This window comes from Chondrus crispus, genomic scaffold (assembly GCF_000350225.1).
Source record: "Chondrus crispus Stackhouse genomic scaffold, scaffold_78, whole genome shotgun sequence".
In the NCBI taxonomy this organism is placed as follows: domain Eukaryota; phylum Rhodophyta; class Florideophyceae; order Gigartinales; family Gigartinaceae; genus Chondrus; species Chondrus crispus.
In genome coordinates this window covers 283623-297479 of record NW_005178710.1, presented here as the reverse complement: position 1 = coordinate 297479, position 13857 = coordinate 283623, and positions in this window count along the sequence as shown.

Here is a 13857-nt window from a genome sequence, read left to right as displayed (position 1 = left end):
CCGGGGGCCGCGCTGCCACCATCGGCACCGGTCTCTGCATCGGCTCCGGCGGGCATCGGTAGGGTACACCGCTGGTTCCAGCTGAACCACGCGAAGTCCGGCCGGCCGCTCCAATCCATACCCTCGGTGAACGCCAACAGCTGCGTCGCGTGCGCCGCGTCAAACGCCGTACCCTCGAGGATCTCCGCGATACCGACCGAGCGGATTAAATCGATGAGCCCCGCCGAGAGGCGGAAGAGCAGGCCGCGCTCACCGAACGGTTCCTCGCGCCGCGCGATCAGCCGCAGGTCGGGACACTTCGTGAAGAACGGCAGTCCCTCGCGAGCGGCGTGCAAGAAGCACAGGAAGGCCAAGACCGCCCATTCGGAAAGCATGATCGCGTGCACCAAGACGCGCGTTCGCTCCGTTTCCGCGGATTCCGATCGGCCGAGCGGCAACCAATGCGCCGCCACGTACGCCATGACGCTCGGCGTCGGTACGCACAGGTACTCCGGCGCCTCGAACGTCGACCAGTTCGGCGGGAGCGCGGGGTACAGGCCACGCCGCGCGGCGCTGGGCACCGAGAAAAACTCGGTGCTGTGCCACATGTGGAAGAAATCGTCCACCCGGCGCCAGCGCAGCCGACTCTCGCGCTCTGCGTCCTCACCCCACCGCGCTCGGTTCGCAACGCTGTACCAGCTGTCGAAAGGCCGCGGAAAGGCCACCAAGCGGACGTCGGGCGCGAGGCCCTCGTAGCGGCGATACCGACCAAAGAGGTTCAGCAGCGAGATGTGGTACTTTTCCTCGCCCTCGCAGCGGACGTAGAGCAAGTCACTGCCCGCCGCGGCCGGCGTCCGACACGGAGCGTGACGCCACCGCGCCTTCCACGCGCCGGCGCGGTTCTGTTGCGCCACGGCACCGCGTCCGGACGGAGTCTTGATCGCGCGCACCATCGGAATGGCCGCGAACCTCGCCGCGTCCAGCAAGTTCCGCTGAACGTACTCCTCGACCGTAAGCGGAGGCTTGCGGCCCGCAGCGCGTCGGCGTGCGCGCCGGCGGCGGTGGTCCATCGAGGACCCGGGCCACAGCGACCGTACGGAACCAACGCCGCTGCGCAGCCAGCCCGGGGTACTCGGGGCGGTGAATACCCGCCCCAGCGACGTTGTCGCCCCCCGTCCGGCCGGCGCAAGCGCTACGCTACTCGACGGCGCCGGCGCCGCGTAGGGCGCCTCGGAAGCGGCCCTTGTGAGCGCCGTACCCGCAGCGGGCAGCGGCGACATGGGAGGCGGCGGCAGCTCCACGGGGAGCTCCGGATCCGCCTCGACCATTCTTGGAGCCACGCCCACGAGGGGCAGCGGCGGGGACTGTGTTGCTTGGGCGCCCGGCGGTGGCAGAGCGACCGGTACGGGCGAATCAATTGGCGCTTGCGCGGGCACCGCCACTCCAGGGGGCGGGTGCAGGCCGTCGCGAAGGCGTCGCCGCGGTTGGAAGGTGGGACCGACCGGCGTCGCTGCCGGAGCCCGAGGCGGGCTCAACGGCTGCCTGTACGCGCGCACAGCCGGCGTGTCGCGATGACCGTCCATCGGTTGGTTGAAGAGCTGCTGTAGGGGAATGTCGTCGTCGCTGTCGGAGGAGGTTTCGGAGTTCGCAGGGGAGTGCTGGGGAAGAGTTGGGGGGTCAGTGTGGATCGCGTGGGGAGAATCGGAAGACGCGCTCTCCGAATCGGTCGAACTCGCGGCGTTATATACCGCCAGCTCGCTGACCAGCCAGGGGGCATGATCGTCCACGCGGAGGGGCTTCTGTTTCCACATCGTGCGCGATAGAAGGAAACGTCCGGAACGGACCCGCGCGCTCGAGTAGAGGGTCGCTACGGGGACGTAGGGAAAGCTAAGGGGGGAGGTCTGTAGTATAATGACCGGCGCGAGCGCGCGGAGGTCATCGGACGGCCGTATACGGTATACACTATACGGTATACACGTGGGCGGCTGTGCCCACGTGTAGCGAGCGCGCGCGCATGCCGAGCGGTCGTAATCTGGCGTACGTGTACAGTAGTGCACGTGTCGGCCAAGCGGTAGTCTACCAGTATGACGCGTGTACGCTAGCACACGTGGCATCCGTGCGGTAGTCTGTAAGCAGCGCGTGTGTACAGTAGTACACACGTGTAGCCGCAGCGTCCGCGCGGTAATTAGGAATTGAGGCGCTAGTTTTTTAATGGCGTACAGTATCTGGTACGCACTAGGCGGCAGGTACTGTATACTGGGACAGGTGTCCGAGGCGTCCCTCTGAGGGGTTAAGACCTGACACCCGTCCCCACCAGTAAACTGGGGCAAGCTCGCCCCCGTCCCTTTCGCGCCTATATACGTCCGTTTCGGTTGTCTATCGCGCGCGATGGCTTCTAACCCGTTACCGGTCGCTCCCGTTCACGCACCACGGGGCGACTGCGCGTAACCGGCCAATGAGCCACTCCCTTTTCGCGAGCTCGTCCGATCGGTTCAATTAGCGCGTCGCGTCCACGCCGCGTGCTCCCTCGCTAAAGCGTCCGCCTCTCACCCAACCCAGGGCGGAGAGGAGTTATACCACAAACCGTATGGTGGAGAATTTCATTCGGTGCTATTGCGCATTAAATCAGAAGAATTGGGATGAGCTCCTTCCCGCGGCCGAGTTTGCTTATAATTCGGCTGTTACAGAAGACCTTGGAATGAGCCCGTTTGAGGTTGATTTGGGATGGCAGCCGAGGTACCGAGTTGACTTACTACAGACAAAGGAGTGTTTCACCGAGTCTGTTAACGAATTTAATCAGCGCATGGGCGAGGCATTATGGGACGCTACGTTCGCTCATGAACTGGCTAAAGCAAGGCAGAGCGCGTATAGTGCAAGAAATACTCAGCCTCATCCTTATCAGGCAGGTGACTCAGTTTGGTTGTACAAGGTACTGTTTAAGGATGTGATCGCAAAGGTGCAAAAATCGCACAAATTGGGAGCCAAACGCTTCGGTCCATTTAAGATTCTAGACCTTATAGGGAAAAACGCCCTTCGTATACAACTACCACCAAATGCCCATATTCATGATGTGGTACATGCGGAGCATACGAGGCCATATATAACCCAGCCTGCAGAACTGCTCAATGCCGTGGAGCAGAGACCTGTCCCAGTAGTGTGTAAGGATGGGATAGAGTATGTCGTGGAGGAGATATTGGCTCATCGGAAACGGGGGAAGAAGTTCCAATTTCTTACGCTCATGAAAGGTGCTCCTAGACATGATGCTGCATGGCAACCAACTGAAGATTTCGTTGACGCCGATGGCACCAAGAATGAGGTGCTCCTGGAGTATACAACCAAGCATGGCCTCTTGAGAAATTTGCGTTGACGAGTCGTCAACAGTGGCAGGTGACAATAGTGCAACAAGGATTTCGTGGCCTTTTCTGACGCATGATTGCCAAGTAATTAGGAAGGACAAATGCACGCTGATACTTGCGGATGTGTGAGGGAGGGGGTACTGTGTCGAGAGTATTGGGAAACTAAATATTCCTCTATTAGCGGTTAGTATATAAACGCCGAAGAGGCCTTCAGAAGAGAGGCATCGGACCCTTAAGTGAACACCCGCCTTCTCGTTTCATCTGTTTCAATGTGTTATCGCAGGTGCCCCTAGAGCAACATTCGATAACCGTGGTTTTTCGCAATACAGGGGGGGGGGGTCACGATATAGTGCTATCTTTGTTAGTGCCAGCTCCGATATTGTGCTATCCTTCTGCGGGTGGCACGAAATTTGAGCCAAAAACGAAGGGTCTCCAGAGAGGCAGTTCGATGGACGTACTGCCGAGAGCCGCTGCCGCCGCGGAAAGATATTATGCAGTTGCTAACTCGAATAGAGACTATGGCGGAAAAAGGCAGGGTCCATGATGCAATTGGACATCTGCAAAACTGTAGGCTGGCATTTATGGCTGCGAAAAAGGAGGAAGTCAATGCGACGGCTCGGCAGCTACTAATACGGCAGCTACTAATAACAGAAATGCTTGATTAGACTTCAGTCTGTAGTGAAGATGCAAAATATGAGTGATGGCGTCCTGCGAGCAGGGCTCCCATGCAATATATTGCAATATACTGTAGAATATAAATACTGTATTGCAAGTCTTTTGACGTATTGCAATGCCTATTGCAGTCTCCTGTTTATACTGCAATATGTATTGCTCTGAATGTCGTATTGCAATGCCTATTGCTTTCCAAATCCGATATCGACGTTGGGGATACTCTATATACTTATAAATGGGTTGGCAGTGTACCTTGGATTACGGGCTTCTTGCGGCAAAATACGCAATGGTACAAACAATTCCCAAGCATTAGATACTACCGTTGCCCAACATCATGCTGACGACCTCGTACTGCCAGGTCATCAGCACGATGACCTGTTGACCTGCGATGATCTGGCGTTCAACGCGAGGTCATTTCAGGCCGACGGCAACAGTAGTGATTTAGTTGGCACTCAGTACGCAGCTGCGAGACAAGTGATAGCGGGACACTTCCCCGAATATAAACAGCTACACAGCTACATAACTTTGTGCAGCACAGCCAAAGATCATTGAGCTCCTCATTCCGCTCCGACAAACAACAGCCAAACCGTCGAGCAGTCTTCTCGAAATGCCCCTGCAACGACAGCCTCGACCAACGAGGATAGACATTGTAACTGCTTTGATGACCTACGGCGGAAAGGAAGCGAAAACCGTGACAGACAGGAAAACAGATCGGGTTTTCACAAAGGTCTATCTCAAATACCGTCCCTCCCATGCCGCTGCTGCTGCTGCTCTCCCTATTTTCCCTCTTAACTTCAACCCTCGCGCTCCACTTTCACGACAACGTCCGTCTCTTCGATGTCTGCGCATCCCGCAGCCTCCGCTGCCGCCACCTCCCTCTCCGCCACTGCTCAGACATCTGCGCCGCCGTCCTCGACCCTGATTACCGCGCCACCTCCCTCACAGACGTCTGCTCCCCGCGAATCACTCCCCAAAAGTCCTTCTGCGCATCCTGCCCCGTCCAGGGTTTCCGCCGCTTTCGCATGCTCGATTTTGACGGGCCTTGCGCTACGGTCCATCTCCACTTGTTCCTTCAACATACCACACAACAGTTCTTGACGAGCTGAAAGCCCTCCCGCTTGCCGTTTGTAGAAATGTGGCCCCAGGAAACGTCTTCCAAGAAAAGTTTTTTGATGAAGCAGCGCGCATTTTCTGTGAGGATCCGTCCTATTCAACTGGCACCCGCCCCTCAATGACGCCCGCGCCGCGCCATCCGCCACCAGCCCTACCGATAACTGCGGCATCACCTGCGCCCTCACTCGCTTCGAACCCATCCGTACTTGTCTCATTCACACCATCCATCACTCCGTCACCGTCGCTGAGGGCGGCTTCTTCTGCTCCACACTTCCCCACGTCCCCAGCGAAAACAAATCGCCCGAGGATACGCGTGAGAAAACTGCAGATGTGCATGCAGCGCCAAAAAATCGATCGGCAATTACCACGCGGGGTGTATTTCCACAATCGTCGAGTTCACGGGCAAGAGTTGAGGAAGAGGGCACAGTTGTGCTGCAGCGATTTTTGCAAGTGCCGGCGAGCGAAGAAGATGTATTGTAAGCGATGGTGCATGCATACCCGCCTTTAAAAAGCATAGGGGATGCGGAGGCGAGAGGAAAGCTGTTTTGTGGTTTTGGAAGAAATGCAGGCATCATGTGCGATGACTATCGTGTCGCGCAAGGTTAGCATGAATGGGTGGGCTGCCTAACTGTGAAGGGCGGGTAAACCTGTTTCCTTCATGTGGCGTACGGCACGGTCGAAAGAAGACATAAGCGACCGTAGAGAAGACGATGGGAATTTGTTCTGACATCGATCTTTTCACAGGATGTTGGGTAACACTGACTGCATACTGAGTACTTTATTATGCCTTGCTGTTATTGGATTGTTCGTGGACGCGAATTGGACGAAACAGCCAATACACGTGTCGCGTAAATTACAACTTTGGGCTTTGATTGGTCAGCCAGCGTCTATCTCGTGGAGAGATTTTCACTGTACAGTACAGCATCGTCATCAACAAGCCCTGGGATTGGTGGAGCTGCTTTTCACGGAAGACGTGTTCACGTGTTCGCAGTGTCCACACACACACACACACACACACACACACATGCACACACACATGAAGAGGACAACGACTTCATCACTCACCTCCCCTCCGTCGCCGCGCGCTCCGGCAGCATTGGCCGTTCCACGCGCGCTCGGCGCCAGCAACCCGAGCGTGAGCAGCGTCGATAATTCGCGCGTGATAATTCGCGCAGGACAACGGCCTCGCCTCCTTGCGCTGCTGAAGCCGCAGAGGTCACCCCCGCCCAACTTCCCCCTCCTTCCTTCCCGTCGCTCCTCCCCCCCCCCCCCCCCCCCCTCCATGCGTGCCTGGGCGACTGTCGCTGCTGCCATCCCCGTCCCATTCCCCGCTCCATCCTCCCTCCTGCCCATGCAAATGCTGCACTCGCCGCTCTGCTCCCCACCTTCACTCAACTGCCTTCATCTTCCACTTCTCCGTTTATTGCGCCTCGCCCCCTGCACTTGCACTTGCCACGTGTCCAAGTATACGAATCTTCGCATGGGAACCCGATTCAAGTTTGCGAGGTGACACACTATCTCCGTTCCTTCCATTTACACTCGCCGCAATTGCAGTTGATTCGGAAGCTGCACCAACAACCTCCCACGGCGAAGTCGGAAAAATCCGCCAGTTCATTTCGCCACCCCGAAAGCCCCATCCCAGTCCTTGATGTTTGGCTCAGAGGAGCTGGATTCAGGCTATAGAAAGGCAACACAATGGCTCGACGGGGCTTTCTCCGTCGATGTCCAGAACGGAGCCTCTGCAACCAGCACAGCCGCCTCGTTTGCGACATGCCACAATGCCCTTGCGCGCCTCAAGCCCGCTTGGAATCAATCTCCCATGACGACGCTTGCAGCCGTTTACGAGAGAACGGCCCTGAGGGCCGTTCCTAACGAAGAGTTCGCAAAAGCCAGGTGAGACGCCGTACAGTACGCTTAAGGTGCAAACTTTTGAAATTTCTGTGGGCCACAAATCATGTCAACTGAGAAAATATAATGGGAAAATATAATTAGAAACGTGATGGCAACTGTAATTGCCAATGTAATGTGGATTGCTTCCACCCGCCGGCGGGTTGTGAGACGCGGGACGGATGCTGGAGGGCAATATGAAAAGAAAGCCTGGGGTGGGGACGGAAAGAAAAGGAGGGGGAAAAAAGAAAAGAAGTGTAGCGACACACCCACACCCCCTTTTCAGACAATAAAAAGGGACAACATGATGTTGATTATAGCGTCCGCGACGCTGAGTGCTTGATCCTGTTATCATGTCGCGTGGGTCAGCGCCGACATGTTTTAGCACTCATCAATTTCCTGCTTTGCGTTGAGACTTTAGAAGTGTCAACCAACTGGCGATAGTTTGGTTCCCTCGCTTTGAGACTTGTTTTCCAACTCACTCCGGACGGCCTCGTTATCCCGTACTTCTGCTAAGTTGTCCACGGGTCGCCCACTGTCTGAACTGCCCGTATTTTAGGTGTTCTCTGGGAGGCCTGGCCCTCAGGCTTCATCGAGACCAAGTGCCAGTCGTGTCCCGCCTAATGTCGCTTGTAGCAATCCCAAGGCTCTCCCACTAAAGTGGCCTACGATAGCGAGGAGCGGGATAGTGTCGCTCGAACTGCGGTGATCCGCCCGCTGAATCTTAGTCCCAGATGCCTCTAGTTGACGCCACCTGCGCTCGGCTTCTCTGGTCTTCTGTGTTTTGACCAGCTCATCTCTTGTGAAATCCCCCAACTACAGCCCAATATCTGAGCCTTTCTAGGGCAGGCACGGTCCCCGACCTCTCGACCAGAGATGCCCCGACCGATGCGCCAGACCCGCATATCGACGCGATCTTGCCTGTCTCAATGAACTCCTCTGCCCTGAATTCCCTTCCTAATAATCGTGAAAGGTCTCTGAACACCCCCTTACGATCGACTTCGAAGCTCAGGCTCTTGAGGCTGCTTAGTGACACAGTTTCTAGAGCTGCCAGGGTCTTCCCCTTACCAAGAGTAGACCATCTGCCTGTGCCATCAGTTGCATCGATGTTAGTACTTGACCCATGCTGGATCCTGCGTGTTCTTGGCGCTGCGCGTATAACCTCCCCGGTTTCGGGTCTTCTCCTCCTTACCTCCCCACATCGCTCGACCTGTCCACCATTGCACTTGCGCCCGGCCCGACATCTGGTTTGGCCTCCTAGCATAATCATTCCGCTCTCACAGGTCTCAGCTGAGGATATTGGCTTAGGTGTCTCTGTATAGTATGTTTCTAAATGACATGTGAGGTCGGTCATCGACAGAATGGCGGTAGTTGGCGGGATACGTGGTACTAGGCCACAATTAAACTTGGTTATGTTCGACATCGATAGAACTCGTCTAGTGCTCTCGATCGTCACACAGCCAGTAGAATTCATCTTGCCTTTAGACAAACTGTCTGTATTGGTCATCATCAGTAAGGCTCCGGCAAGAGCTGCGCACCCGATGATGGCGAGTCCAAAAATGAAGTATTGGTTCACCGTCGCCACCACTGCAATCTCGTCAGTTCTAATCGCCTTTCCTTCCGTTAGCCTGTCCGAGAACCATTCAATCCGTGTGTCGGTTCTATCTCTGGACTCCTGACTCCACTCATTATACAACCCCCAGGCTCCAGCCACGTCCGCCGCCCGTAACTGCAGGGCCAGGAACGCGGCATGCATTTCACTCTTAGAGGACCACAAGCCCCTGCGACATTGAGTTGGTGCTTCGGCCAGGGCAGTACTTCCTACCTGGACACACATCGAGGTATACAAAGATTCTTCCACTATTGACAGTATGGCTGCCGGCATTACCACATACTTAATGTTTTTGCCGATAAATACCCCAGCGGTCAGTTTGCTAAATCCAGAACTCGATGGGACGAAGACCAGCTCTTCAGCCGTGCCGACGAGTGGGTGCTTACCAGAGCGCACTCCATAATCCACAGCTAGACTTACCGTTCTTAATTTATCTAAGGCGGCTGGTTTGAAAATGGTATCATGGGACATGAAACGTGATGGCCCGGCCTTGTTTTGAAGGCACGACACACTCCAGTCTTCCGGTATCCCAGACATGCCCAAACATTGTAGTTCAATTTTTGGAGCTCGGTACAGGAGCACAGTCATTTTCATCTTTGTCAATCCGGCTATCCCCAGTAGCGGGCTGACCATGAAACCTGATAAAAGTTCTAACAGGGCGTCGGATCTCATAGCTCCTTCTGAACGGTTCCGGATGGTGTAGTAATTCCCGTCACTGAAGTAAATTGAGTCGTTATTTCTGAGCATTAGTGACCCGGCGACACCAGAGAACCAAAGTTTTTCTCCGGACCCAACGAGTAGCCATTCCCTAGCATCCTCGGTAGTCAACACCTGGTTGCCCGGAGAGGGCGCTACCCTTGATCTGGACAGGAGTGAGAGTTCAGCCCTGGTTGATCCGGTCGATATCAGTGACTCCTCAGTAGCCGGCTCTAAAACATACTGATATGTCCCTTCCCGATGATGAGTCGTACAAGGAATGCCTTTGCCACCTTTGACTTCGAGTATTTCCATATACGGTAATCGTCCAGGAGTGGCGTAACCTGTGGACTTGTAACTCCCGTTGTATACAGTGGCAGAGCCGGACCCAAACTCGATGAGTAAATCCGCCACTATTAGAGCCATAGTAAAGAAAGTAATGAGGCGCCTCATGTTCCTGTCGTTCAAGTCTTCTTCGATGACGAGGGAGCCTCTTGTGAATGGCCGAGGGGCCAATGAAATAGGTTTGCCCGAGCGAAGTCGGGAACCTGCTCTGCTGGCTATACCTATTCCCCAAATTCTTGATGTGAGGGCCGATAAAACCAGGCTTACGACAATGAACCGGACCACGTTCCACAATGGGACCCCTATGGTCAGTTCGAGTAGCATTTTGCGCGAGAGAGATGGAGAGCTTGTCAAGTTGAGAGATGTTTCGAAATTGTTGGATATCGCTACTACATATACTGTGCAAATTCCTCTCCACCCGTCTCCTGGCCAGGGGGCACTCCCTTTTACCACAGGTTACCGTGCAATAGACATGCGGTGGAGATGGTCTTAGTGTCGTGGGCACTGTACAGCGAGGACAGCGCTAGCCCTAAGCGACTGGCAGTGTCCGCGGCGGTGCGCCGCCGGTCCCAAAATTACAAAGGGGAATTTTACCGGGTACTTAAATCAAGGGGAAATTAAAGGGACTAGAAATCCGGGGGATACGCACGCACTCACGAGACAAGACCCCCGGTGGCTTTTGTGGCCTTTCGCTTCGCCTCGCTCGATCACCTCCGTTCCGCTCCCTCCGCTGCGCACGTTCAGGGACACCGAGCCTCAGCTTCCGCTCGACACTAACATTCCTACCACAGTTATGGGCCCAGGGAGTGGTTCGGCTCGCGATCGCGAGAGCCGTTTAGACCCTCCCTTGTTCTATCCGGATGGAGATCTTCAGGATTGGCGGCGGAAAATCGCTCGCTGGGTAGACCTTATAAAGTCTGCCGCTGAGCGTGGCACGGATCGCGTGTACGCCACGGTGTACGCCACCCTTGGGCGCCAGCTCTATGAGCTTGGCTTGCCGAATGCTCAACAGTCAATTGTTGACGAAGCACAGGCAGCAAGAACGATCGATTTTAAACAAAACGATCAAGTCGCAGCCGTTCGAGACATTTTGAATCTCATCGCCATTGACCCCCCGATTGCTATGGTATCAAGGCTGATAAACTCGTTTGACAAGGTATCAACCTGCCGCCAGAAGAAGAACGAAGATCTCTCTGTTTTCGTGTCACTGTTCCGAGGACTGGCTGCGGAGCATCATATGCATTCCAACGCCTCGAAGTCTTCCCAGATTGGTGAAGTCCTGGCAATCACTTGGTTGAACAATGCCAACCTCGAAGAGGGCACTCTGACTAATGCCAAGCTGCAGTTAATTTCGTTGGCTGAAGCTCGGGCTGTCGAAGTGAATCCCACAACAACGAGGTCGTTCTCCACCAAAGATCTCGACCAATTCAAGTCTGTTATTGAGAGCGCAGGAGAGCTCCAAGGTCCGTTATACTTCCGTACAGACGATTAAAATGGTCTACGGAATGCCCTCCGTAAGTACCGCTCTCAAGCACGAGGGACAGGAAAGAAAATCCAGGACGCATTTCAGAAACTGTACACCAATCCGCAGGAAGATGAAACGCCTAATAATTCCGTAGCGGGTATCATCTTGTCCAAGGCGAAGCCTTGCAAGCTTCACTTAGATGACGCCGTTTCTGTTCTTGGAAACTTGACCCTCACGTCAACGCAAGGTCCCTCGATGAGCATGAAGGACGGTGAAAGCCTCGTGTAGCGCAACGTTCGACAAGCACTTCTTGCCGTAGGGCATAAGGCTTCTGGAGCTGGATCTGACAACTTCGCATTCAATGACGTCGTACGCAATGGAGCTCGTGGACGTAGTCGGAACCCGCCCAGAGGAAGACGCAAGCGCCCTCACGAAGAAGTTGGAACACGCTCCTACACGACCACCTGTGCGGACTGTGGTGAGCAGGGACACCTCCGTAGTGATCTGCGCTGCTCAGCGTCCGACCATCACGCGAAAAGACGAAGAACTACTGGGAACGACCGTTTCCGGAACTCTGGGAACGAGTACAAATCTCCTGCCTTCTTCCGTCCAGGCTCCCGTCTGGGACGCAGAGACAACTAAGTCTCGTTTCCAGGCGAGGAGCCAAGTCCGACGTCTTCTCCTCATGTGAGGACCCCAATCCAGTTTTAGACGTTGGCTGTCCGAGGAGTGTCGGCGGCATCCATGCCGCGGCTACACTCTGCGTGAAAATGGGAATCAAGCTATCCATTCGTCCGCTCGATTGCAAACCATTCTATCACGGATATGAAATGGAGTGTAGCGAAGCCGAGCTTGTGGTTGCCATATGGGATATGCCTGTTACGGACATGTACGGGACAAACATAACAATTCCGTTCTACGTCACAAAGGGAATTGGCTTCCTCCTTCTCGGCAACGTAGTGCTCCACAAGCCAAGATTGCTCGGACCAGAGAACGCCCTTGTCATACCACCTGGAGTGTGCGGCCTCTCACAGAAAGAGGTCGTGCTTCAGACATATAGTGAACAAATCTCCCCGGAAGATAAAGACGCCAGGATAACGTACTTGTTCGTGGTACCTGTGGGATAACTCCTCTCCGCCCTGGGTTGGGTGAGAGGCGGAGGCTATAGCGAGGGAGCACGCGGCGTGGACGCGACGCGCTAGTTGAACCGATCGGACGAGCTCGCGAAAAGGGAGTGGCTCACTGGCCGGTTACGCGCAGTCGCCCCGTGGTGCGTGAACGGGAGCGACCGGTAACGGGTTAGAAGCCAGCGCGCGCGATAGACAACCGAAACGGACGTATATAGGCGCGAAAGGGACGGGGGCGAGCTTGCCCCCGTTTACTGGTGGGGACGGGTGCCAGGTCTTAACCCCGCAGAGGGACGCCTCGGACACCTGTCCAAGTACAGTAGTACAGTACCTGCCGCCTAGTGCGTGCCGGGTACTGTACACAATTAAAAAGGTAGCGGCATAATTACTACTACCGCACGGACGCTGCTACTACACGTGTGCATTACTGTACACGCGTGTTGCTTACAGACTACCGCACGGACGACACGTGTGCTAACGCGCACACGTAACACGCGTAGACTACCGCACGGACGACACGTGTGCTACTGTACACGTGCGCCACGCCACGGCCGGTTGGTCAACGCGCGCGCTCTCTACACGTGGGCACACCCGCCCACGTGTGCACCGTGCACGGCCGCACGGTTAATAACCTCCCCGCGCGTGCGACGGTCGTTATACTACAGTACCTTCAAAGAGCTCGTCTTTCGAAACGTACTTCGCATCTTTGCGCTCCCTCATGTCGAAGCAAATGGGGCATCCTTTCGGAAGAACCAAGTTTATGGACGGAAAGGTGGCAAAGAGGTTTGCGCTCAAGCTTCATGGCTCTTCCCACTTGCCCCTTGACGATATGCTCGAGTTATGCAAACGAGGATCCATTCTCTCCTCAGTTCTAAGGCAAGCCCTCACCACAGTTGCATCGAAATGTACGTCTTGCAAGAGCACCGGAAGACCTTCCAACTCGAGAAAGGTCTCTTTCGGAAAGCTCCTCTCATCTTTCAACGACCACGTTCAGCTAGACTACATGTACATCACAGAGCTGGGTAATCAGCCCATACTCCACATCGTCGACGTACACACCGGGCTTTCCGTTACCTCACTCATGACTACACGAGAGATGGACGAGGCATCCCGTGTGTTCGATAACAAGTGGTGTGATGTACACGGTCCTCCAGCTGTTGTATCATCTGACCCCGAGTTCAATAACTCCGTGTTCAAGGGCTTTTTGCAGTGTACAGGGGTCAAATTCCAGCCCCGTCCTGCTCGAAGACACAACAAGCTTGGAGTGGTTGAGAGCAAGAATACGATGGTCCGGTTGATAGCCCAAATGATGACCAAAGATGCACAGTTCTTCATGCAGACTCGCAACGTGGAAGTGGAGAAGTCCGACGTTTTTCCCGTGCAACATATGTGAGCAACATACTGTACGGTAGCAAGACAATGAGCAGCTTTGAACTCGCTAGGGGCTATACTCTTTCCATCGCTGGACTCCCAAAAAGTGTTGTGACGGACCAAATAATCGCTGCTCACGAAGAGCAAGTTGCCCGTCGGGCCCTCTTGATGCTCGACAATGGCCGGTCACCCAACACCGTCCTTCCTGAAGACCTTCGACGTGGCGCTCTCGTC